Source organism: Columba livia, chromosome 1 (assembly GCF_036013475.1).
Source record: "Columba livia isolate bColLiv1 breed racing homer chromosome 1, bColLiv1.pat.W.v2, whole genome shotgun sequence".
Classification (NCBI taxonomy): Eukaryota; Metazoa; Chordata; class Aves; order Columbiformes; family Columbidae; genus Columba; species Columba livia.
In genome coordinates this window covers 183,942,356-183,970,111 of record NC_088602.1, presented here as the reverse complement: position 1 = coordinate 183,970,111, position 27,756 = coordinate 183,942,356, and the positions used below count along the sequence as shown (strand labels likewise).

Genomic DNA, 27,756 nt, shown 5'->3' with positions numbered 1-27,756 from the left:
ACTATTTTAATTAGTTTTTTTAATATATTCACACACACAACTCTTATTAAAGAAAATTCACTTACATGAACATGGCTCCAACATCTGACTATTTACAGTATCTTCTACATTTTATGTGTTTCCCTTTGACATTTTGGGACAAAAATGCTTGCTCCAGGGTGAAAAAAATGAACTTTTTACACCAAACCGTTAAAACAGATTGACACATATAACTCCTACCTGACAGGGCCACTGTACCTCGCAATGGTATTTTAATAAATCAAGTTCTAAGATACTAATTAGAAGCACTGATTAAGCACTACATTTTAAAAGAAAAATATGCTGCAAATGCGCGCACACACACACACACACATACACACACACACACAAACTTTCAACGTGATGGGATGGGAACTGAGAATTAATGCGTAGCTGCAGGTTAGGAACCTCAGAAGATTAGTGTATCAAATTCAAATAACTGTAAATTCCAGATGGTAATTCTTGTTTAAACGGATCAGAATATCCGTAATCTCAGTATTTCCATAACTTTTCCATCATGTACAGTTTATTTTAATTGACAGAAATTTTCTGCTTTGTTTGTTTGTTTCATTTGGCTGAAGCCAAATGAAACTCTATGGGGGGAAAAGGGAGAAAAAAAAAAAAAAAGCAAAATTATTATCTTACAGATTTTTATTTAAGTATTCGAACATAATTCCAAAAATTACTTCAATTAACCTGTGTTTCACAGTGGATGGATTCCACATCCTGTGGATGAGAATCCAAAACGAGCAGTGATGGCAAGAAGGTTTTCATAATATGACAATGCCTTCTGTTTTCTCTCACAGTTGGGCAAGCAGTGTAATAATAAAAGCTGTTGATCTTTAGGGGGTTTCGGTACACAAAAAAAACATTGTTTAAAGCTGATTCATTAGAGCGCAGTCCTGTTTTATGGGTTATGATATACATTATACCAATATCTGTAGAGGTTGTCATTGATAATACAAGACAGACAACATTTTTCTTAAGAAGTGCTCCTGTGCTGTTCAGGTAATCACAATAAATACAAAAGGAGATAACAAACTAGGTCTCCAATAATATCTCTCCTATGAAATGAACAAAGGATGCCAAATTTCAGAGACACTGCTTAAGGCTTTCTGCAAAATCAGGATACATCTTTAGGACACAGAAGTACATCAAATCATGAGTGAAGCCAGTTGTACAGACACCCACAAAACACAGTAACATGCATTTCAGCAGGTAAGCACACTCACTGTTACAGATGGATTTACACAGCTCTAGTAAGCATTGTACTATAGCTACTACACACTTTGTGCTTTCCAAAACACTGAGATTAAAGCCTCCTCCAGCAGGTGTACACATACTAGGACTGTTCTCACAAGTGCAAAACAAGTGCAAGTCAAACAACCTTGTACAGGCCATATGATCATATTTCTATGACCATAATGTCCAGAGCAGGGCTTTTGGTTTTTTGAGGTTTGGTTGGGTTTTGTTGGTTGGGATTTTTTTTGTTAATTTGCTTTGTTTTTTGTTTGTTGGCTTGGTTTCTGAAAAGGCTGTAAGGGCAATCCACCTAAAATCTTACAGTTTAGACCCATCATGCTGGGAGTTATCATACACTGCAATTCCAGCTAACGTGATACCCTTGCAGAGCTTTTTCAATAAACAAATGCTTTTAACAGATTATTAAATATGAATTACTTTACTTACAAATACTTTCTGCAGAAAATGTCTTCTTAGATAACAGTACACAAATATTTCCAGAAAACGCATGCAGGACAATGTGTACTTAAGACAACAGTTTCCAGGTGTGACAAAGAAAAAATTACAGGCAAAGTCACAGATCTATAGCTACGGAATTTTCAGAAGCAGCTTTTAACCAAAGAGCAAAATGAAGGATGAACAAGCCACTTAATGTGGACAAAATCTGGAGAAGACCAGTGTTTCCAGAGTCTGTTATCCTTTCTTCCACAAAAGCAAAAACTGAGCAGACTTAATTGCAAAGGTTAAGTACCATGCAGGCTTCGCCCACATCTCTTACTGTGGTACATATTATCTATGCCTGTCAATGAATGCACACGAATGTTCTGAAGGGGAGACAATCAAGACTTCTTACTTCATCATTTCTGAAAGTGTACAACTACCCTTTTTGTATAACGATGGCCCCGCTAACTCCCTTTTTATGGGCGTTTTTATGTTTCTAGATACAAAATATAATTATTTTAGTGTACCTATTTCAGTTGGAAGGGACGTACAATGACCATCTAGTCCAACTGCCTGACCACTTCAAGGCTGACCAAAAGCTAAAGCGTGTTGTTTATGGCATTGTCCACACGCCTCTTAAACACCAACAGGCTTGGGGCATTGACCACGTCTCTAGGAAGCCCGTTCCAGTGTTTGACCACCCTTTCTGTAAAGAAATGCTTCCTGTTGTCTCTAGCACAGCTCTGAACCATTCCCACATGTTCTATCACTGGATACAAGGAAGAAGAGCTCAGCACCTCCCTCCACATCCCCTGCTCAAGCAGCTGTAGAGAGCAATGGGCTCACCCCCCAGCCTCCTTTTCTCCAAAAAAGACAAACCCAAAGTCCTCAGATGCTCCTCACAGGACATTCCTTCCAGCCCTCTCAGCAGCTTTGTTGCCCTCCTCAGGATGCACTCAAGGGCCTTCATATCCTTCTTAAATGGTGGGGCCCAGAAAACAGTATTTAAGAGTGTTGCTGTACTTTGTCACTGATCAAACCTTCACCCTCACATCTGCAGCACCTACCAAATGATGATAGAGATGATGCCAAAATTAAATAGTTCTACTATTATTCATCTAAGGTTGACTTTGCATTTGAAATACATACTGTATTAGGCTGTTTATGGCTAAGCAGTAAATGTATAGGCAAATAAATGCAAATGCCAACAAATGAATACTGCTCTAACTTTAAGAACATCTGAGGAGAGATGACTATTGATATATTGAGTCCTAAAAGATGGTAAGTATATATCACAGTTCAGCCAAAGATCTACTCACAGTCTTAAAATTAAATATATGTATATCTAGATACAGTACACATGGGTCAAACTTTGTCAAGTCAAGCCACAGATGAATGTATCATCAAAACAAGTGATGCTTCTACAGAGCTCCAACATTAATTATTCTAATTATGCTTAGTGTTCCCATTGACAAAAAGGTCTTTGGATGTTCAACTTCAGCAGAAAAAACCTGTGAATTTCCTGCATTTCTTTATAAATTCTAGCCCCTTAGTGAGAAGGTCTGAATAAGCAGTCTTTGCATCATTAGCAGAGGGGAAACTACTATGCTAGTATTTTTCCTGAAAAAAACTCAGAATGTTGTAAATTTCTTTCCAAGGTATCTTGATTATTAATGAAAACGGTATTGTTTGATTTGCTAATTTGGTGAAAAGTGCTGCAAGTAGAAAGAAAGGAATGACATCTCAGAAACAGTTCTTGTACTTCACACAACTGCATCTGACCTTGACCAACGTTGGTGCGAAGAGCCCAGACAAATTAGATTTCACATTTACAAGAATTCCACACAGTGAACATCTGAGAATGTGAAAGCCTCCTGACAATTTTTCCAGGTTGTTCTCAAAAACAGGTAAGAATTTCCTTGTTAAAACATCAATTGGATCCCGATGGGAGTTACTTTAGGTAGGCCTGAGGAATAAGCAGCTTCAGAATTATGGCCTTTTCATCACAGTACAGCAGCTCAAGAAAAAGGACAAGAGCAAGGGATTAAGGAAGCTTAGCTATTGTTCACAATTCAAATTAATCTTTGAGTAGATGATGGGTTATAAGTGACAGATGAATAAGGAAGCAGCATTTTTAAGTAAATGTTGCTACTGTCCCACAGCCAGGAGGATTTGCTTAGCCGAGCTACAGTTTCCTCATTGCGTAACTGACGCAATGACCAACAAGGTAAATTTAAGCTATGAAGCTTACCATCATCCATATCACAGTCAAAGAAGAAGCACATTTTTATTTTCTTGCTTTTTAAGCAGTAAGTCAAGAGAACAAATCAAGCAGCTAAAGCTTACAGAAAAAAATTAAAAAAAAGGCAACAAATGCTAGTGCCTGAAGTCTCCTAGAAATCTCTTTCAGTCATTTGGAAAACCCTTTCATCAAGGTTAAAACATCAGACAGGTGTGCTCTAACAGCTGTGTTCTACGATGGCTCATTGATATTGGATAAGACTAATATAATACATCCAGAAAAGCCTAAGTAAACATGAAGTATCCAATACGTACTTATCTTTTATGCAATTAATTAAAAAAATTAATATGATTTTTTAATAAAAGCATAGGTATTACATTAGTCAATTAGGGACAAGCTGTATCTTTTTCTCTCAAAGTGTGCATAAATATCCTTGACACAGTGAACGAAGAAAAAACCAACCAAACAAAAAAACCCACAACATACCACAACCCAAATCAGTTAAAACTAACCATACCTATTTAAAAATGCAGAAAAACAAAATGGGAATAGTTTAAGCAATCATGTGCAGTGTATTTAGACATCCTTTTGTCATACTATGTTGGTTGTGTCATGTCAAAACAAAAAATCTGTGGTAATAAGTAAAATTATTTTAATAGATCGGAATTACGTTGTTCAGGACAGACCTGCAAAGGTACTTTGTTACACTGAGTAAGACAGAAGCCATATTTTTTAATTTCATTAAAGAGGTTTAAAATATTTTAATAAATGCATTCATGTTACAGGATTTTGTATTCTTGAGATGTAAATACAACAATAACTCTGTAAATCTCACAGAATAACTACATAAGCTATTTTACAAGAAGAATACACTCTTCCTTCTTTTCTATGAATGTATAAAGCTCTCCTTCAAGCTCTTACTAAATCTATTGATCTGTGAAACACAGTGCACTCCAGGGAGGCAATTCACTTGACGTTATATATCAAATGATGAGATGAATAATGATCATACCATTTGGTAATTAAACGTCTTACAAACCTTTTAACTGACTGAACGTCAGAAAGGTCAAATGAGATCAAACCTATTTGTTTTGTTGTTTTTAATTCTTTTCTTATGTTAGCAATACAAAAGTCATATTTAACACAGACTGTAATCCTACATGGCAAAACCAAATAATTAAACAACACACTTTTCATTTCTATATTATTACACAGTTTGAATACACAGAGAAATTGTTCTGTCATCCTACAGACCTATTATAATCTTAATTGTCAAGCTTTCAGAGAAGTATCCACTCACTAGTATAGTTCAAATAACTAGTGATGTTATTGGATTAAGGGAAATGAACAGCACATAGAACAAATCTAATACCAAATATACCAAAGCACGAAGCAATTAACATAAATCTCCTTGATAACTTCCTGTATAGTAGTAGAAATCTGTTTTTTTATGAGAGGACGAGTAAGAGGCCATTTCAACAGTTTGAAGGCACTATCAGTGTCCATCACCTTACACAATAATTTGGACATTTTATCTACTAAAATATAGTAATAACTTAAATGTTTGACAGCAAAAACAAATCCAAAATATTTAATAGTCACCTACAACTGTAATTTCATTAAACACTTTGTTTATTTTGCCTGTAAATTTGGCAGCTGCAAAGGCAATCAAAAGACACAGCAAAGATGGTTTTTTTACTACAGACTGCTAATATTGTGACAATCACTTGCCTCAATGGCACGTTTCTCTCCAATACCTCTGTCAAACATGGGGTTCCTACAAAAGACAGTATCTATTCCCATATGAGTTTGGCATAACCTTATGGGTTGTCATGAATCAAGGCCTTCATTGTCAAAAAGAATAAATTCCTCCATCTTCATTCAAACTAACATCAGCCTCAATGCCCAAACAGAGTCAGATCCCAAGTATTAAAGAATGTCTCAGGATTTCCCTCTAGTTATTTTCCCAGAAAATGGAGAAATTTTTACTAGCTTTTGAAGAAAACACCCAATGTCTCTCTCAAAAACAAACTGAGACCAATTCAGTCAACTTTCACAAACATACAACCGCACAAGCGCACAATCAAAATCTGAAATAACTAAACAACACAACCAGTGACAGCCTGTATCTATATCACAGTTCTGTCTTGTGGAAGAGCAAACTGGACACTCTCAAAAACCATCCTTAGTCTACTGAGGCCAGTAGAGCTTCTGCACAGCTTGAGCCAACCCAGAAAAGAGATGTTTCTGGGGCAGAAGCTGAGAAAATGACAGAGGATTTTTACAGGGCATTTAAAGAAATAAGGCAGCAGATGAATACGCCACCCAAAGGGCAGAAATTTTTTTGGGAAGTCTCACATCCATGCTGAGGACTGGCTGTTATTATGGGACATTAGAGAGATGTGAGAGATACCTTAATATCAACTGCCAGTTGCTCCCAGTACTTCGTCTTTCTTTGCTCAGGGCTGGGAACAGAGCTCAAGTTCACAAAAAGAGGTAATTAAATCACATGCTCTATCTTCTGGGATCATATAAATATTGGACAGGGTATTCAAGTTCATAATGGAATAACTTCAAAACACTGTTCTGTCAAATACGTTCAATCAATCCAATATATAGCTTTTGCAAGCCTAATTAATCAAATACATTTAAAATAACTTGAACTAAAAATATTTCTGAATTACAAAATTAAAAGCATATAAAGTATAAGATTGCAGAAACATTAATACTTCCTCAGATCTCCATTTCTCATATAGTCCAAAAGTACAGCATTCAGCAAATTTTTAAGAGACAGAGAAACAGCAAATACTTATTTTCCTAAAAGTCTGACATGCAAAAATGTTACTTTACTGTAACTAACTGAAGTATTCCATTATCTTTTACAATGAAAAAGTAAATAACGGCAGGACTTCTACAATAGAACAACTTCCCTTAGAATGGCAAATAAACAGGTGGTCAGATCAAACTTATTTTAGGAGAGTATTATGCATGTGATTTAAGCGCTGACCTGTGAAAACATGTTCTGTGGAGGCTCAAAGGCTTCAACATATGCTCACTTAGCAAACAGCTGCAGCAGCCAAGGATGCTCCTGCCCTCTCCCTCCTTCCCCCGCTGTTTGTTACCTTCCCGATGCCAGAGCTGCCACTATTGCTCAGGGCTGGCAAAATGACCCTACGAGCACTCCTGAGTAACTTGTCTACAGAGCCAAGTAACGTGATTTAAACTGTTACGGAATTTCCACTGCCTCAGCTGGGGATCCTTGCACATACATTTCCATTTTCCCTTTCTAAAGTGACAAGTTGAAGAAGAGAAAGAAGAAAACAAGCAAACACAAGTTCTAGCATGGGGCAATAATGAATTCTGAGAGAGGGCAAAGATAGCTAGAACTACAGCACCTGTTCATTAAATAATTATGTGTTTTAGTTATTAAAAGGATTATTGGAAATGATGATACTTCTGTAGCGAAGGAGAAAGATGTACAAATGGGCGCGTTTGCCTTCCACATTCCTTGCAACACTACTGTTCAAACAGGCAAATGCAAATGATTCTGTCATAAGAGAAACCTTTAAATATTTTTGCATTCATTTCAGTAATTCAGTTCAACATATCAGCCTTATTTGTAAAAATAAAATAAATAATAATTATGTCATTCATTTAGTCAACAAGTAGAGTGGACTGAAGCAAAATTCCAGTTTAAAAGTCCTGATAGGATGATGGTGCACAGATTACAAAATCCTGAACTTATTTTTTAAAATTAATAGTAACAATCACATTTGAGAAAAACTGCACCTACCTAAAACTAAAGTAAAAGCCTTTGGGTTGAGTAGAAACTTTGTATGTGTTATTGTTTTAATTCTTTAATAAGTGATGGAAAGAGAGAACTGGACTTGTATTATGCGATGAAAATATATCTTACAGCAAAGAGAAAACAAAGTAAAACTTAGTGGCAAGTGGCCACGTAAGGTTTCCGTCTTGAAAGGAAGAAAGCTAAATATTCACCAACTTGATTGTAGTATTTATTGTTCAGATAGCATATACTAGTTCCAAATTAGTTGCAAAACATTTAAGACACAAGGTCACATGTCTCTGTCATATCACATTATCCATCTGCTCCAATTTGAAATATTTATTAGTTAAGCTCACCAAAATAATACAGAATGATATTAGGCTGAAAATTCAATTACAGAAGCACAGAAACTTCTATATGTATTTCAATATATCTAAAACAAAAATTAATTCAGTTTCTCCTTCAAGTATAACAACACTGAATTAAAATTACAGTATATTACCCATTAGTGTAGTTATCTATAACACTATACTTAAGCAAAGTATATAGATTCTAGAATTAAATTTCTGTTTTCTACATGCTAATGTACCATGTCCTACACCCTATTCTTGAGAATCCACTGTATATTGTTCAAACTATTTCAAGCAGTTTTAGATTTGCAGCCTAAGATTACATACTCTGGTATTTTTTGCAAAACCTTCACTGGATCTGAATCTTCATATAGGTACTCAAATCTGTACTTTGGATGTCAGAGAACCAATGAACCAAAACATGACCCATTTGGCTTCTGTAGATGACTGAAGTCCAGAAAACAAAACAAAACAAACAAACAAAAAAACACAGTAAAAGCCCCTTCAAAAATCAAACTGTGAACGTTTGAATTTTGTAAAAAAAATCTGACGTGGTTAAGCACGGTTTTCCCCATCAAATCACCAGCTAACTCTCAAAGCAACCCAATAAACATCTATTCCATTTTCAAGATCCCATTTATTTTCAAGAACTAGATCTGCTGTTATTTCTTCCATCTGCAGTTACTTGTACTGAATGGCTTTCTTTATGGCTTAAATTTAAAGTATTTTCAATAGCTTGTTCATCACTTTTATCATGGACTGATTTCTGGATAAGGTAACTTCAGAAGCATCCTGCAAATTACTGAGTTACTGGAAAACACAGGATATAACAACATGAAAATCAGTCTTCCAGAATTACTTCAAATATGGTCAAATAAGGGACGGTGCTGAAACAAACAGCACAAATAAGTTGTTCTAAGAAATACGGGAAACCACATGTGGTTTCCTTAAATTTTATAGAAATACAAAGTAAACTACTGTTAAGGTTTCTGTTTCTCTTGGTGAAATTAGCTTTTATTCTGTCTAAATCAATCCATGTTGGACCACTCACAGGTCTCAGCATTTTCTTCCAGAAACTGTGGTAGTGCTTAATGGTTTTCCCATTTAACTAGAAAAGCCTATGAGAGATAGAAAAGACTTCACAACACAGAAATCAGCAGTGATTCTTTGTCTTGGATCTCCTACCATGGAAAAAAACAAGGCAATTCTATGTATATAACTAAAATTTAATTAAACTGATGTTCTCTGTTGCCTCCTCAGAAAGACAACACTGAGAACTTTATCTCATAGATAGCAGACAAGTAAAACAAAAGGGTTAAAACAGGGATTTGTGGCAGAGTTGTGTCTTCCTCTACTCCCTTCTACAGGAAGGCAAAGCCACTGATGACCATTTATCTTATTGCATGAACAGACCATCAGATGAATGAGAAGGGCCTTCCTCCAGGAGGATGGGAAGCCCTATCTTGCTGGCATCACAGTCACTAATTTTTTCTTGCTAAGTATTGAAATTTTCCGTCTGAAACTGCTGTGAGAGCATGAAGAGGTTGACCAGACACACAGAGTCATCAGCTTGGCAACAACGGAAGAAAGACCTCTCCAGAGCACAGCTGGTGCCTGTGCTCTGCATTACAACAGAGTCATTTTCCCTCTTTAAATTATGATCAGAATGGGAAAAACTGAGAATATCATTCACATTTCTTAGATTTATTCATTATCATATTGGATATATGATTTTGACCAGCACCGTCCCTGCCACTAGCACAACTAGCTGTGTATTTCGGCTAACTGTTAATCTGGAAATCCATCCTCACTATGTTTTTCCAGTCTGTCGACTCACTCCTGCAAGTCATTTTCAAATAACTCATTCATAATTTATTTCAAACCCAACATTTATGGATTCTCACAAGTATCCCATCATTCAATTCCAACACCACAATCTGTTAGAATAGATTTATTAACTTTAAAAAACAAAATACAATTGATATCTAACACCAAAAAAAGAACAGATTTTGTTTAAGTATAATGAAATGAGCAGAATTAACATAATTATTTCGTATTTACAAGACTGCTTTCAAGGTGGGAAATGGAGGCTGTATCTGCAAACTTTGTTTAATTAGTTCATAGTTATTTCCCTTATTGACTCTAAGTGAGCTCGACATAATTTATTGTACTAAAGTAAACCACAGGTATATTGCTTTCTTCAAGAAGTGGTCCAACTAGGAAGAAGGAACCCACTGGTGTGACTCAAAAGACAAATACTCACTGTTATCCAGATGAAAGAATAAGAGGCATGTGTTATCTGTTGCATCTTAACTCGCTTATTATGTATTATCTTATTTCTAAAAATAAAACAGACATACTACACTGTTCATCTATAGCAAGCCTCTATAAAATAAAAGCGTTCTGCAGAATATTTGGGGTTTGTTAACCATTATTCTGAAGTTTGTCGCAATAGCTTTAGCAGTTCTTATCTTTTGTATCACACATACTTTTAAAAATGTCAGGGCTTATTTTAGCAACTTTACTTGTAATATTCAAAATTATGTCACTTAATGATTATTAAAAACTTATAAAAGGAACAATCTACTTCACAGAATTATTTTCTCAACTAATAAACTCACCCTCGGTTAATCTCAAATATCTCCAATGTGCTCTAGAAATATATTTTTAAATTAACTTTTAAGAGACTGGTTATCCATCACCAGCCTCTTAAAGAATCATAAGCAATAAGAAAATAAAATCAGTATATCCATTGCTCTTAAATTAAAAAAAAAAAAAATATCCCTCTGTTTGACAGAAGTAACAATTTAAACACCAATGGAAATTCTATTGAAAATGATGATAATATTTTCAACAATTATAGTTTTGGTAAAAGCTATTAACAGTTTAACATCAAGCCAGCAGACACCTTTTCCTGGTATATTGTGCATAAAAAGTATTCCCATCTGTTCAACGCTTTGGCTTTTTCATGGGCTTAAACCTGTCAAATTATTCCATTTGATTTCAGAGAATTCTCATATGGCAATCTATTTTATTTACTTTATCTTCAATAAAATGGTCGAGTGAGCATTAGCAACTATGAGACACAAGTTTCAATCAGTCCTCTGGCAAAGGCGTCAATCTACATTAGACCTACTGTGCCGTGAGCTGCAGCCAGAAAGCTGGAGTGAGACAGGGCAACAGTGAAGGAGTGAGCGAGGCCTAATAAAGCAGCAGTGAAGACAGAGAAAGTTCTCCCTAGACACTACCACACACTGCTTATATAATGCGTGTGCCTAGTTCAACACACCACTAGCTCCTTAATAAAGCTGACAGCTAAAAAGGAGCTTCAGAGTCCAACTTTATTTTACATGACAACTACAGTAATGGTGCTCTGTTCTCAAGCAGGCCGCATTTAGAAACCTGTATTCAGTTCAGTTAAAAATTAAGAGTTCTCACCTCCCGTTCATGTCACATAGAAAAAAGAATCATAAAATTATTAAGATGCACACCATCTCTCCTCATTTCATACAATCACTTGAAAAAACCTAGCAGATTTAAAATTTCTGTGCTAGAAACCACAAAACAGTGTATTTGAGCAATAACTCATTTCTGAAGAAAGTATCATTAAGGACAAATTCTAAGAAATGTGGGGCATCACTCCTAGATGCTGTGAAAACTATCTCCCAAAGCACAAACTTTGTAATAAGTGGTGCAAGTTTATATTTGATACAGGCTGTAAAAAGCAGCCCATTGTAATAATGCTCTTCCCAGCAAATCAGACCATTCAGCTTGTGCTTAATGTTCAGCTGAATCAAAAAGATGGCCAGTCTATAGTTTGTTACTTTGTATAATCACAGCAAAAATTAACTACCTCATAGTTCCAGGCCACAGATTAGATTCTATCAATGTAAACTACTTTTTGACAAAAGTTGCCTTCAGGTCAGTAACTTACAGCTATTCACAATTACCCTGGAAAGGTAATTCAAAATTCCACAATAAACAGTGTCTCTGTTCTAATACAATTTCATTAATCCTTGTCCCCTTCACCTACAGCAGTATCAAAACTTATTTGCCTTCTGACTAGACATGTGGAAGGGTTAGCCTTCCTCATGGATAAAGTTAATGCCAATCCATTATCTAGCTGATGGAAAGACAAGTAAATCAGATGTTTCACATCACTCATCAACACGATCACCATCAATGAGTCTTTACCTAACTCTTTAGAGAGCTGTAGTTCAGCTTCAAGATAACTATTTATATATGAGATGTACTTTTGTACTTTTAACAATAGGATTATCTTTCCCCTATACAAAATAAACATACATATATAGACTGAGAATGGGGTGATGGCCATGAGTCGTGAGGTTCATGTGGGCCTGGGGAGGTGACAACCACAGCTTGTGCAAGTGCAAGTCCAGCACGCGGGTTGAGGTAACCCCCAGTATCAATACAGGCTGGGATTAGAGTGGATTGAGAGCAGCCCTGCTGAGAAGGACTTGGGGGTACTGGGGTATGAAAGATTAGACATGAACCAGCAATGTGCACTTGCAACCCAGGCGGCCAATTGCATCTTGGGCTGCATCAAAAGGAGTATGGCCAGCACGTCAAGGGAGGTGATTCTGCCCTTCTGCTTTGTTCTGGTGAGGCCCCACCTGGAGTTACCATGTCCAGCTCTGGAGCCCTCTGTACAGGAAAGACATGGACCTGTTGGAGAGGGGCCGGAGGAGGCCACCAACATCATCAGAAGGCTGGATCAGCTCTATGAGGACAGGCTGAGACAGTTGGGGTTGGTTAGCCTGAAGAAAGCTCCAGGGAGACCTTATTGTGGCCTTTCTGTACTTAAAAGGGGCCAATAAGAAAGATGGGGATAGAGCTTTTAGCAGGGCATGTTAAGACAGGACAAGTGGTAATGGTTTTAAAACTAAAGGAGAGGAGATTCAGGGTAGACACGAGGAAGAATTTTTTTTTGCAATAAGTGGTAAAATACTGGTACAGGTTGCCCGGAGAGGTGGTAGATGCTTCATCCCTGAAGACACCCCAGGCCAGGCTGGACGGGACTCCGAGCAACCTGATCTAGCTGCAGATGTCCCTCCTCATTGCAGGGGTGTTGGACTTGATGACTTTTAAAAGTCCCTTCCAACCCAAACTATTCTATGCTTCTATAATACTTGGTAGGTATACAAAATGTATATACATAAAATATGTGTCCTGTAGCACCAGTAAGAAACAGGAATGAACAGAATGTCTCCTCTTCCACAAATTGCTAAAATAGGATAGACGAGCTAGATCAATTTAACAATAATTAATACCACAGCTCCAATTCAGTTCACTATCACAGAAAATATTAATATTTAGAAAATTTCCATGGCTTTATTTTCAAAGCTTAATTAACTCAGAAAATCCAGATGTAACTGTACCTCTAATAGTCCCCAAAAGTGTGCATTTAAGCCATCAGTCCAAAAATGGAACATTTGTTCTCTGCATTCACGTTTTTCCGATATGGAGTTTTCTCTTGATCTCAGTTTTTCCACATTTAACTCAGTTTTCCAAAACTTACTCCTAAACAGTTAAGTGTTCTATTGAGAGAGAGAGTAAAAAGCAAACAAATTTTTTCTCTGCTAATTAAAAAGGTACTCATGAATGTAATTTTATTTGTATGTATTTCTATCACTACTTATATGACTGAATCCCAGTTTCCAATCAGTGCAAAGACACTGTGTCTTGCCATAAAAAACTATCAACTCTAAATGACATAGTGAAGAACTAGCACTCAGAATTTACTACTATTTCCTCAAGGACTACAAAACATTCCCTCTCTACTTGCACATGCTGCAAGAAATAGAGACCAGTGCTAAAAAGGCCAAAAAGATTTTGGCTTTCTTTACAGAAAGCATTTTTATAGATTGTATCTAACTTAAAAGTTATGGAACAAAATAATGGAGGAAACAGAATAACAGTTACTTTCCTCCATACGCCTTAAGTTCCAGACACACAGGAATTCAATAAAATGATACTGCCAAACTATTATAGACAGACAAGTCAGTATTACTGCATTTCTTACATTACTTGGTACAGAACATAGTAAATTTCCAGAAAAAAAATATCCTTTAAAAAATTAAAATCTCTTGTTGGCTCACCAGATTTCAATTACTACACAATTACTATACAATTTCTACACAGTTTCTATCAAACCGAACAGTTTTCTAAAATACCAATTCTGTCTATGAATAAATGATCTAGTATTACTACAGACAAGTTACGCCATTCAGACATATGTGTATAAATATGTGACAGAAATCTGTCATATTTCCATTGATACCTAGAAAGCAAAGAAGCTGACTGCTTATACTATTTTCTCAAGTGAGTAATGTGAGAAAAAACATAGTTTTGAAAATATATTACTACATACTAACATACAGCCACACACAAATCTATATGTGATGCCAGTAAAGTCTACAGTTTCCCTGTATACTCCTGTGTATCCTTTGATTTACAACATCACTAAAGTTAATATTTTATCTTTTCTTCTTTTTATGGTTTCACCATATTCATAGTGTACCCTTCAGGCCAGTGCCTTAAGTCCTTGGAAAAAGGTGAAGTTATATCAGAAGAAAGGAATTTTCCTTTCTTATTACCCAGTGGGTAAAGACAATCACAGCGAAACACATACCAGGACGGTCTTGTTTTGCACTGCTCTGAATTAGGTTAAAAAGGTCTGTAGTTTCTCCCAGAGGGTGTAACTTTAGAAAACTTGTTATAAACATAGTTTCAACACTAATTACTATCACCATCATTAAGTCCTCCTGGAAGCATTTCTTTTTCTTGCCCTTCTGAGGCCTCAATTCATGAAGATGGATATACCAATATTATGGAGTATATAGGTATATTTGAACATTTTCTCATAACTTAGCAGTTACTGCACATGGCATACAGAAAAACAATACATAATTACTTCAGAAACAGTGGTGCATATAGAAGCAATTGGGCTTGGTTCCTATTATGGTGAATTAGTCTTTTGCACCCTCCTGAAAACTGCATTATAAGATTTAGTATCAGGCACCAGCTGAGTATATTTTGCAGTTTAGACATCAAAATGTTGTCTAAAACTTTGAGTTTGAAAAATTCTGGAAATATTCTCAAGAAACTTTCTACCCCGTAGGAAAAGCATAATGTGAACAATTGCAACACTTAATATGTAGATTAATTCTTTGTTGCAATAGCAAGTATGACAAATCTAAAATAGATAGTGGCGTGTTAAGTTCTCAATTTACACTAATTCCTCCAGAATGTCTTTCTAAGGTAAAAAACCTGATACGCAGGTGTACATGATTCACTCAAGATAGCTGCATAGGTCTGGAGCAAAGCAAGGTACCCAGTGCAGGAAAGCCCAGGGCAGTATTAGACCCACTAACAGAGTTTCTACACAGGCAGCTTCAGACTGTTAACACACAAAGCAGTTCAAAGAAGACTGGAACTCATGGTTCTTGACATCATGGAATACTCCTGGTTACCAGTGGTACAGAGATCATCCTGGTTTCAGGAAACTAAGAATATCCAAACTCAGGGATTCATTACTATTTAATCTTGTCTTTTAAACTTTTGGTTTTTTACAAAAAATATTTATACAAATGTAATAAAAAATTATTTTCTAACCAAATTTCCTTAATTCTAACCAAATTTCCTTTATTATCCTAATATGGCTCATGTAATGAAACTATGCAGTGAAATTTAACTCCAGGGTTCCAGAGCACTTGGTGAGAGAACCATGTTTTCACTTCTTTTTGTGACAGGCACTGAAAAAGCACATAGGGAACACCTACCGAACTTAAACATTCTCTGCTCTCTAGTCATAATACAAGCAGTCATACTTTCCACTGAATCAGAGGATGCAGAGATCAGCTATTTGAATACGGACTGGTAAGCAGGAACAGCAATTCCAGAAGAAAGTTGAAAAAACCAATACTCAGATGTTTATGATGCTTGACCTGTACTCACCTGCTTCTTCTAAGCCTCAAAAAGACCTTTTTACTTCAACCTTCAACTGGAGTGATGTCCAAAATCAATTCCAGTACCATCATCCTGACAAGACAAAAAGAAATTTTTGCAGCTATTTATAATAGATATCATTTAATGAAAACAAAACAGAATTTGGCTATATCACACCCTCTAATTAGATCCAGACGTGCATAAGCTGATTCATAAGTATTCTAAAAGAGAAAGGAAGGAGTTATAATTCTTCATTTTTCTATTTTGACATAAACATTTTGGTTGAAAGACGGAGCAATTTGAGAAAGATTCTCTTAATAAGTAGTCAGCTTGAAGAATAAATTCACTGTAGTCCACAAAGAAATAAAATTGTCCATCAAGTTTCTGCCTTGCAGTAGAGGGACACGCAAGGCATCACCCAAAGTCTAGTCTTACTTTCTTTATTCTATTTTTATTACTAAAGTACCTAAAGGCAAACAAGAAGGAGGCCTCCCTGAAGTAGTTTGTTCTACACAGAGAACTGCATATGGTATCACTACCAATAAGGTTAAAGTGTCATCTGAAGGAAGGAACAGAAGTTGGGAGACAGCATGCCAACAAAATTTAAATCTAGATGCATTTTAGAAAGGACAAAAGGACAAGTAAAAAGAAAAAACAGCTTTGAAGCTGAGACTGCAAGACGGCATTGAAGTAAGAAGGTTGGACGAGGCAGAAGAAATAAAGACCATGCAAGTCTGTAGTATATAAGTATATTTAGATTACATCTATGCCTGATCTGAAATCAACTGTTACAGATAATATTACACTGGTGTACTCACACACACACTCCAAAACAGAGGGGCTGAACACACACTGTCTAATACACATGGTTGAATAAATGTCTGGGAATTTTCCAGAGCAATACTAGTTTGCAAAGACTGAAACTGTGTCAGAGACCTGGAAATATTTCCAAATATTGTTTAATTTGCTAATACAGACACAGCCTTAGTGCCTGAAACTCTGCTACTTCTGAAGCTGATCCTACCTCTCGATGGTGCCTCTTGGCAATTCTCTCTTGCCGACAAGGTCAGGCAGCAGAAGACTGCAGAGTAAAATGAATGTAGAATTTTATAAAGGACTGCTTTCCTACAGTTTAAAAAAAAAATCTGTGTTCCAACTGGCATTATTAATACACACTTTGTTACAAGATGCTTGGACATTTAAAAGAGCTGCAGTTCTAACTTCTTCCTTTGTTTGTAGAGTGTAACAAAACCTGCTGGGAAGGTCGAAGTTCCTAGAAAACTGAAAGCTACCTGGCAGCCTCTGTAGTAGAGCAAGCGAAGACGGAAGAGCAAAGAATGACAGGCTGGAGGAATAAACACTACGTGAAACCCCTGCACAGCAGGACAGCACTAGGAAATGAGAAGGAAATCTTATGAGCTCTAAATACAAAGAGAAAAAAGAAGAAAATGTTAAAAACAAGTAAGGATCCTAAGGCAAATATGAGGAGGTGAAGAAGGGTGGCATTCTTAAAAGTTGTTGGAAAGTAAAATATGTGTCAATGAAACTTTGTTTGATGGTCATGTGGTCACAGAATGGAAATGTCCAACCAGTAGAGAGAGCAGCATTCACCTTGCTCTCTTATTTCCCATTAAAGGATTGCAGGTGTAGCTGTGCCTCTAAATCTCTGAAGTTTCTTGTGCACCTGAAGTCTAGAGAAAAATCCAGCTTATGGTTATTTCTTCAACAATACTTATTGTTGGTTGGCAGATGTTAACATGTAATAGTCTGTATTTTGGTTTTTTCCTATATTCCTTTATGCAAAAAAAAAATTAAAAATACTCAGTTTTCTTAGCTTGGATCCTATTGAACACGTTTTGCTTTAGCTCAGAAAGAAAGCCAAGATAGTCATGATATACGAAATCTTCCACCAAAACATGACCTATTTTGGTAGAGAGAGCCTTCTCAGAAGGAATTTATGGCAATAATATTTTATCATAATTATACTTAAAATGAAAACAACCACACTCATTAATCTTGATTGTTAAAATTTTATCTCTAGTCTTTTTGAAATATCAGGATATCTAGAATATTTTGGAAGTTGGTAAGGAACGTTTAAAGTGGGCAGAATCGGACATAGGAAACATGACAAATATGTAACAGACAGGAGGCAGGTCTTGATTATAACATTTTTTATCTGTATAAACCTTTCACTTAGATACTTTTTACCTATGTTTCAAATATACTACCTTCCAGTGTGGTTTACCTGACGAAGGCAGCTGCCTCTCAAAAATAATATTACTTCTCTTATAAACATTGATTTGTTTGGACTTTTCTTTGTATCCTAAAACTTGGAACTGAATCATTCCAGTTATTCCAGTTTAACCACAACATTTCTCCACCCTTCCCTTCAAATGAGTCAGCATGTTCCATCCCTGGGACCATTGCAGGAAGATCATTATTTACCTATCCTATATGCACAATGCTTATAGAGATTTTTTTTTTTTCTTTTCTTCAACATACAAAAATTCCAACTGAACCTTAAAAGTTTACATTCAGAGTCACAGAACTTGCCAACCAAAGCCTTAAAAACATCCAGACAGAATTTTGCTTCTAAATAGAGTTGCAGTGGTGCAAGTTCAAGCAATTCTGGCAGCTCAATGTAGTATTGTTTACTTAGGCAGGGTCACTCTCACCATGTGAACAGCAGAATGCAATTGAACTGAAAGTCACCTGCCTGCCACTCGTCTTTGTCTTTCTTCTCAAGTCCCTAAAATTTAAGTTAAACACACAAATACCACAAACTTCTGTAATATCTGAGAAAAGTTCACTGGTAAAACACTACATTAAATTGATATGCAGACACTCATTAAAATGTAGATTTAGAGGAATCCTAATAAATCTGCAAATGATAAAACGTGTAACCATTATGATTACCTACTCAGCACAGAAGCTTGATAGGTGATAAAACCATTTTCAATACTGACAATGTTGTGCAGTTGGTAGCATTTTGTCACACGATATGCTGTACTAATTTTTTTACATAATTAAGCATTATTCATTATGAGCACAAGTAACAGAATTTGGCTCTTATGTATGTGAATTGTCACAGTGATTTCAGAAATCACTAGATTAAAAAATAGTTCAAAATTAAAGCCAACTTCATTCCTATATGTGGACGTTCTTTTGAAACTTGAGTTAAACAAATACAATGCCCATGTGCTGCAAACTATTCCCTTTAACTTTTGAATCAGATAGATTAGGTCAAAGACACTACTGCTTTCAGCAAAGCAAGAATTACTTGCTAGAGAGATTGACTGCTAATTTAAAGGCATATACATTCACTGATATCTATAGCTTCCACCTTTCCATCATATAGTCCTCCCACGGAAATAACAACAATAGAAGTCTTAATCCATAATAGCACTTCTGAGCAAGACTTAAATTGCAGTATGTCAACAGGACATCCCAAATTTTACTTGGAAACACATAATTCACACACAATCTACATCTTCTAAACTATGAAATAAAAATGTTTAAAGCTACTTAGTAGTCAGACTACATATTTTTAGTTATATTTTAACTATTTCAATACATCAAATTACATTACAAAAATATGCATTTTTAAAGAATATTATCTAAATTACAGAACTGTAAATAGAAAAAAGAAGATACTCCTTTTCTTCCTGAATCCAAGTACTGAGTTAAGCCATTTCTACAGCAAGATCACTCATAAGCTCATAACCAGATGAGCACTATTGAATGCCATTATAATTAACAAGAACATGCAAAATAAATTAGTATTTATGTTTTATAATCATTCCAAAGTTAAATGAGCCTAGGAAAAGACCTTCATACCACTGAGATCTTATTAGCTAATTTTACATGTTACTCTACATTACTACTTAGACGAAGGAAGGCTAGATTTTGTTACATTATCAAGTGAGTCCAAACAGAAGTACCATGGTGATGGGAGAAGCAACTGGTTTTTTAGCTGGCACAGAGAAAATAGTTAATTCCTGACTGCTTCTTGAGCTGTCAGCCCCCTCAACTATATATTTTCCAAATATTTTAACAAATGCTATGTACTTATAAATTTCACATCATATTCTGTAACACTAAAATTGATCTTGAATTTTCACAACATGGAATTTGCTAACCAAAATATCTACACTCCACTAATCATAACAAGGTGCAACTACACAAAGAAACAGGTCAAGGAAAATAATATTATAGAAAAGTATTAAAAATGTATTATCTAAGGCCTTGGAAATTGGCCAATGACAGAAAAAAAAAATGATGTTATGGACTAAATACATCATCTACTTCTGATATGTCCCATTCACTGTGTACCTGATGTACAGGTTACATAAAACGCCTCTTGGGGAAGAGGGGCTGGAGAGGGAGGGTGTTCCATTTAGGTCTTACTTATCCTAAAGATTAATAGGACACTGATTACCTGAACTTATCAAGGGACACTGGAGAAAATGGAAACAGCACAAATAAACGTGAAGTCTGGAGCAAAGGAAAAATCACACCTCCCTTCCTCTTCTCTTCCAAAACCTCCAGAGCAGCATTGTCTGAATAGTTGGGTGTACAGACTAAACCACCCCTGAGGCAGGTCGAACTTGCTTGACTTGCACTTACATGATAGATAACCCATGTTGACACTAATCTTGTAAGTATGCATGACACCAATATTATATTCATGGAGATTCCTCATCAATTTATCCAATGTGCACAGATAACACGCCTTACTTTATCTTCAGGCATGTCTGTCTTTCTTCCGAAAACATATAATTTATTGTAAGACAGCTCAGAGAAGAGCCTCTTTCCACTTGTTGAATTTTCTTATCGTAATAAACTGCCGCAGGCTACAGTAATTGGGGGAGAAGAATATAAAGAAAAAAATAAAGCAATGTACTATTCCTAAATAGTTTTGATCTACAATACCACAAACACAGTGGCACTGCAATTTTGTGAATTATTTTCAGAATTACAATCTGTTTCTCCCATTTTGTCATGTGATATGATTAGAAGGGATTCAGGAATACTATCAGTTGAGAATGTGGAAGTAACAACTTTCAAAAGTATGTTCTCACGAGATCACATAAATGGTGATCATCCTGGTTTGTCATATACATCTAGTTTGTTCTTGTAAGGAGACATATGTACAGATTTATTAATCAGTAATGCATAAAGTCAAAGAGCACCTGATCCTTCTGCCGTGATGCATGCACCGTATCAGACTCAAGTCACTCACACTAGGAGGCTGCCTAGTCCAAACTCCTGCCTAAAGCAGCACTTGAATTTAGACTGGGTCACGTAGAACATCAGCCAGATGCATCTTCAAAACTTTCAAAAAAGGCGATTCCACAACCTGGCTTCTCTAGGCAACCTGTTCTGCTGCAGAAGTGTCCTTTCATTGAAAATCCTTTCCCTTTTATTGTATCAAAACCTTCACACATATGAGCTCCAAACTTTCAAACTGCTCCTTCATATAAAAGGCAACCCTCCTACCCCTTCTCTGCCTGACTCTTCTGTAGAATTCACATCCACCCTTCACTAAGCTCCCACCACTCCAGATGTTCTGTCACTTGGCAGTTTATTCCAATGATGCCATAGTTCTGCATCTGCATGAGAAGCTCTAGTTCCTCCAGTTTGTTCCCCATGCACAAAAATCCCATCTAAATAAATAAATTGAAAACCCAATGAAAACAACAAAATCTATTTTAAAACAAAACAAACAAACCAAAAAAAAAAAAAAAAACAAAAAAACAACCATAAAAACACAGCCACACAAACAACTTCCAGGGGAAAAGAAACACAGAACAGTTAAACTCCATCTCCCCAAACAACGCAGAACACACCTAATCCATCAAAATACACAAAAATGTGACACATACACACCTCTTATGCTTTTAAAGACCAAAAGGAAAACAAGGTGGGGAGAGGAAATAAATAAAAAGATAAATAAGTCAAACAACCTGTGGGAAAAATGTGAGAGAAAAAAAAAAAAAAAAAAGAAGAAGTTCTAAGACAACCTACTTGGGGAACCACAATCTCCCGCCAAAACAGACACCATGAAAATAAAGACAGGCAACTGTCCCGCCAATTGCTGCTATCTCCATTAGCTGATTGTTCACAGCATCTGGTAACTAGGTGTTTCCCACTTTGGCTGAACAGTGGGTTACTCCCTCATCAGCAAAGGGCTTCCATGGGCCTTCCACAGCCTTACCACATCCCCGCTTTGGGCACCTCGAGGATGGCTTAGACAACCACCATGCTTAGCTACAGATAACTGTTGCAAAGAAAGTGTCCGTAAGATGACTGGATCCTTGCAGACAGTCCTACCCTAAAACCGACATTTGGCATTACTTTAGCTATTGTGTTTTTTGCAAAGAGGAAGAGATTTTTAAGTTCTTGATGGTGTGCTCCTTCTCAGAGACCCTGCCCAGTGACCTGAGTAAAAGGCCTCTCTAGAGGATGCTGCTCCTTGGTCCCTACTCAGAGCTACATTGAACTGTAAAGAGAAAATTCTTATATACAGACCAGTCCTCCCTACAGACACAAATGTACAATCAAGTCTTCAGCTATGCTATATTTTCATATGCACCACTTCAGGTTACTGGGCAAGCTCAAAGATTCAGGTTTTTTTCACAAAAATTAAAGAATGACTGCCCTTGAGTATCAGATCCATCTGGAAGTTAAGAGCCTATTCATGTTAAACAACCCAGAGACTCTCCTTCAGTAATGGCCAAGAAAGACAAGATTGAGAAAGACAGAGGATATACACAAAACTCCTGTTCTGAACCAATCCCTAAAGACACCTAAGAAATAGAGCACCTTCATAACACTGAAAAATGCCCTTGTAAGTATGGCAGATAAATATTAGGGTCATTAGATATGTCTGCTTGTCTTGTACCAGCACATGTCACATCAGGGTATGACCCAAAGTAAATTTCTAGTCAAAGTCAATAACTGCTTTGATGTAATTGGAATCTATGATCTTGAAGGGGCAACAAAAGCCAAAAAAACACTACCACTATTTCAAATAGGATCATTGAATAAAAATGAGTAAGCTTGTTATATGGAACTAAAAAGGGACAGCTATAAGAGTCACATCTTTACAGGTGACACAGAGCCTTATAAAGACACCTTTTGCAGGCTCAGAAATGCACACAACCCCTCATGACTGAGAAATTCCAGAGAAGGGAGCTGTCATGAACAAACAGGATGAAGGAGGTGGATAGAAAGAAAAAGGCATCCTTCTAAAATCTTTGAGTTGTGTCCCAGTGAGGAAAACAAAAACAATTATGATATCTTGGAGGCTTAAACATAAATACACAGGATGGTGTCAGAGAACTGCAGGGACCAGCAGCTTCCTATGGGCTGAGGCTCGAGAGTGGTGGGGGTCAACCACAGGTAGGGCAGGACCTGGCTGCTGTGGGCCAAGGAGAGTGTTCAAAAATGATCTGGAAAGGGGATGAGCCATGATGTCTTTAACACTAAACCACGGCTGAGAAAAGCAGAAATGAAGAAAGAAATTAAGAAATTATAAAAATTAAGAAATGCAGAAAGAAAACATAACTCTGAAGGTGAAGTGATAAATAACACATAATATTTAATGAGAAGAAATGTGCAATAACATCTATGGAGAAGAGACAGCGCTAACTATGCAATTATGAGCTTTGTACAACTTAAAAATTAGCATTTGCAGCTATAAATTTTGGTCCTGTGAGAATCTCAGCCCAGTTTTCAGTAGCAAACTGAACAACATTGCTAAGAAAGGAGGTGAGGGAAAATGAAACAAATGTAACCATATAAATGCAGTGGCAATGCAACAGTGTCTATAACCTACTACATAGCTATTTCCTCCTTTCCCTCCCTAGACAAAAAGGTTACCGCAGACCTGTAGAAGATTCAGAGAAAACAACAGTCAGCACAGATGACTCCCATACAGGCAATAGCTATTCAGACTATGATGCTACAGATTGAAAGAGAGATGATTGAAAGAGATATTAAAGAAGTCCAAAACATTGGAAGGGCACTGAGGAGGCCTTGGTGGATCTAGAAAGGCTTGGATCTCAAACCAAATTGTGGGCTGCCCACCCATACGCTAACAATTTTCTTGTATCACTGTAGCATAATGCATAAAAAGTTACAAGCATGCAAAAGGTTATAAACTTTTTGCTTTTTTTTAATAAAAGAGAGAGATAAAAATAAGTGGCTTCCTGGAGGCCAAAAGGCACTAATAACTACAAATGGTTAGAGTAAGCTCAGAGAATACACACTGGTAGGGCTCATTCTCAGGGACTTCCAGGCCCCAGTTGTAGTTATGTCCAGTTCTCAAGAACCACATTTGTTCCACTCATGATGCCCCATCTTCCACTGTGCAATCACACAAGGATCTGGTTTCCTCCTGTAAATTAGATGACCTCAAAAACACACTCACTGATGTCCTCTTCCTCATCTGTAACTGATAAATGGCATGCTCACCAAACATAAGAGGCCTTGTTCCTAGGAAGCATTAGATCTAAATGGAGCATCCCCTAAGATCTGGACAGTAACTTCTGTGCCATTGTGTGGGTGGAGAAAAGCCATAGAATCATAGAATGTCCTGAGTTGGAAGGGACCCACAAGGATCATAGAGTCCAACTCTCGTTCCTGCATATGACAACCCCACAGTTCATACCACGTGTCTGAGAGCATTGTCCAGTCTCTTCTTGAACACTGTCAGGCTTGGGGCCGTGACACCTCCCTGGGGAGCCTGTTCCAGTGCTCCACCACCCTCTGGGTGAGGAAACTTTTCCTAATGTCCAACCTAAACCTCCGCTGGCACACCTTCCTGACATTCCGTCGGGTTCTGCCATTGGTCGCCAGGGAGAAGAGATCAGCACCTGCCCCTCCTCCTCCCCTTGTGAGGAAGCTGTACAGTGTGATGAGGTCTCCCCTTAGCCCTTAGTGATTTCTCCCCTTAGTGACTTCAGCTACTCCTCATACAGCTTCCTTTCCAAACCCTTCACCAGCTTCACAGCCCTCTTCTGGACACTCTCTAGTAGCTTAATATCTTCTCTATTCTGTGGTACCCAGAACTGCACACAGTGCTCCAGGTGAGGCCGCACCAGTGCAGAACAGAGCAGTACAATCACCTCCCTGCCCAGCTGGCAATGCTGTGCTTGATGCACCCCAGGGCACAGCTGCCCTCTTGGCTGCCAGGGAACACTGTTGGCTCATGTTCAACTTGCCTTCGACCAGAACCACCAGCTCTCTCTGCAGAGCTGCTTTCCAGCATCTTGTCCCCCAGTCTGTATGGACAGCCAGGGTTGCCGTGTAGCAGGTACAAAACCTGGCACTTGCCATCATTGAACTTCGTGCAGTTGGTGATTGCCCAGTTCTCCATTTTGTCCAGAATCCCCCTGCAGGGCCTCTCTGACCTCCAGAGTGTTGACAGATCTCCCCAATTTTGTGTCATCAGCAAACCTACTAAGTATTCCTGAAGTCCTGAGTCTAAGTCATTTATAAAGACGTTGAAGAGTGGCGGCTGTAGGACGGATCTATGCAGAACCCCACTAGTGACTGGCCACCAGCCTGACATAACCCCATTTACTAGAAGTCTCTGAGCCTGGCCCGTCAGCCAATTGCTCACCCACTGCATTGTGTGTTTATCCAGCTGTATGCTGGACACCTTGTCCTGGATAAAACTGTGAGAGACAGTATAAAAGGCTTTACTGAAATCCAAAAAGATCGACAGGCTTTCCTCGGCCAACTAGGCAGGTGAGTAACCTTGTCATAGAATGAAATTAAGTTTGCTAAGCAAGACTTTCCCCTCATGAACCCATGCTGGCCCGGACCAATGGCTGTGTTGTCATTCAGATATTTTTCAGTAACTCCCAGAACAAACTTCTCCATGATTTCACCAGGCACACAAGTGAGGCTGAGAGGCCTGTACTTGCCGGGGTCATCCCTGTTGTCCTTCTTATAGATTGGGACAACGTTTGCCAGCTTTCATTCTTCTGGGACCTCTCCAGATTCCCAGGAGCATTGAAAAATCATGCAGAGAGAGGTCTCACTGTGTCCGTCAGCTCTTTAAGCACACTTGGATGAATCCGGTCAGGCCCCATCGACTTGTAGGGATGTAGCTGGAGTAGAAAATCCTGTAAAAGTTCTGGATTTACTGGGAGTTTATCATTCTCACAGCCATGATTTTTCTAGCCCAGGGTTACGGGGCCCCCAATTCGATCATCAGTGTTGAAGACTGAGGTGAAGAAAGCATTAAACATCTCAGCTTCATCTATGTCCCTGTTAATAAGGTGACCATGTTCATCAGCTAATGGGCCAACAATATTTCTATTTTGTATTTTGACATTAATATATTTAAAAATGCCTTTTTCATTGTTCTTCCCAGTACTGGCCAGCTTCAATTCTAATGGAGCTTTGACAGTATGAATTTCCTCCCTACAGTGATGAGCAGCATTTCTGTAGTCTTCCCATGTTGCCTGACCTTGCTTCCACTGACCATGTTGTTTTTTTTTTAACTATATTTCAAGAAGATCCCTGTTCAACCAAGATGTTTTTTTGTCTCACCTGCTAGATTTTCGGCACTTTGGAATTGCCTGGTCCTGTGCTTTTAGTACATGGTACTTAAAAACAACCAACACAGATGGACCCCAACACCTTCAAGAGCTTCTTCCCAGGGACTCTTACTAAGTAGTTCTCTGAGCAGCCTGAAGTCTGCTCTCTTCCTACCTAGTGTTAAGGTCTGACTGGCAGTTTTCCTCCTATGTGCTGCTACTAAACGCTGACTGCAGCGAGGGCAATGGTACAGCTGGTTAATGCTGCTGAGCAGAGATCTGTGGCTTACCAGGCATAACAGGTACTGCGCTGCTGTCCTCTCTGAATGTGCCCTTGGATTCTGAGAGAGTCCAGGTCATCCGGTTTGACTTTTACTCATCTCAGTTCACATTACTTTTGGCTCTAGCCATTATTTTGTTGCACTTGCTTTTAACTGTCAGTAGAAGAAAAATAATTACAATAGTAGGCACTGATATCTGTACAAAATGATCCCATGACAGGACAGGGTAACAACAGACACTTGATCTTTCCTACTTTCCAATCTTTTATCCTCATATAGTTGTTACAGAAGAATGATGAAAACTACAGGAACTGAGTGCTTTGAGGAAGAGGACAAGGGGTCTGCCAGAATGCTGAGTGCCTTGCTTGAGAAGAAGGATTAAGCTGTCAATAAATGATATACAAGGTATTTCAAATATGCAACAGAATGTATCTATGAATCTTCATCTTCTCTTTCTGTGCGCACACAAGATTTCAAGCAAACACATTAAAAGGAATTGTGTGTGAGCTTTGTACACAATTGTGCAAGTGAACTAAAAGGTTCATTTTCAAATCTCTCATCTGCAATGGAACCAAACTTTAAGACAAAGATCTAGCTCCTTAATAATTATAAACAAAAAATGCTGTAAACTGTTATCCCTTTACAATAATTTTCTTGTGGATGTTTCCTGAATTGTCCTTTTTCTTCCTGAAAGATATATGTCCATTCTACGTGACATGGGTACATAGATGTACCTCAAAGAAGCTGATACATTTTTGTTAGCAAAAGCTCTCAGCAACAAAACAGGATCTTCAGTTAAGAAAAAAAAAAAAAAAAGAATATTTGAAAACCACTGTGAATGCTCATGTTAATTGTTATTGCTTATTGTAACATA

General features: G+C 37.5%; 1 protein-coding gene across 12 annotated transcripts in view; it reads right to left on the bottom strand.

The window, feature by feature from the left end:
• Nucleotides 1-27,756, bottom strand: part of FOXP2 (forkhead box P2) — a 422,851-nt gene that overhangs the window by 281,311 nt on the left and 113,784 nt on the right. For 11 of the 12 annotated variants that reach the window (XM_065048743.1, XM_065048749.1, XM_065048750.1 and 8 more), the window contains exon 3: nucleotides 16,058-16,141. The exons of the other annotated variant lie outside the window; for it this stretch is intronic. The gene's annotated coding sequence lies outside the window, so the exon portion shown is untranslated. The remainder of the gene's footprint in view (nucleotides 1-16,057; nucleotides 16,142-27,756) is intronic. 12 annotated transcript variants of the gene reach the window in all.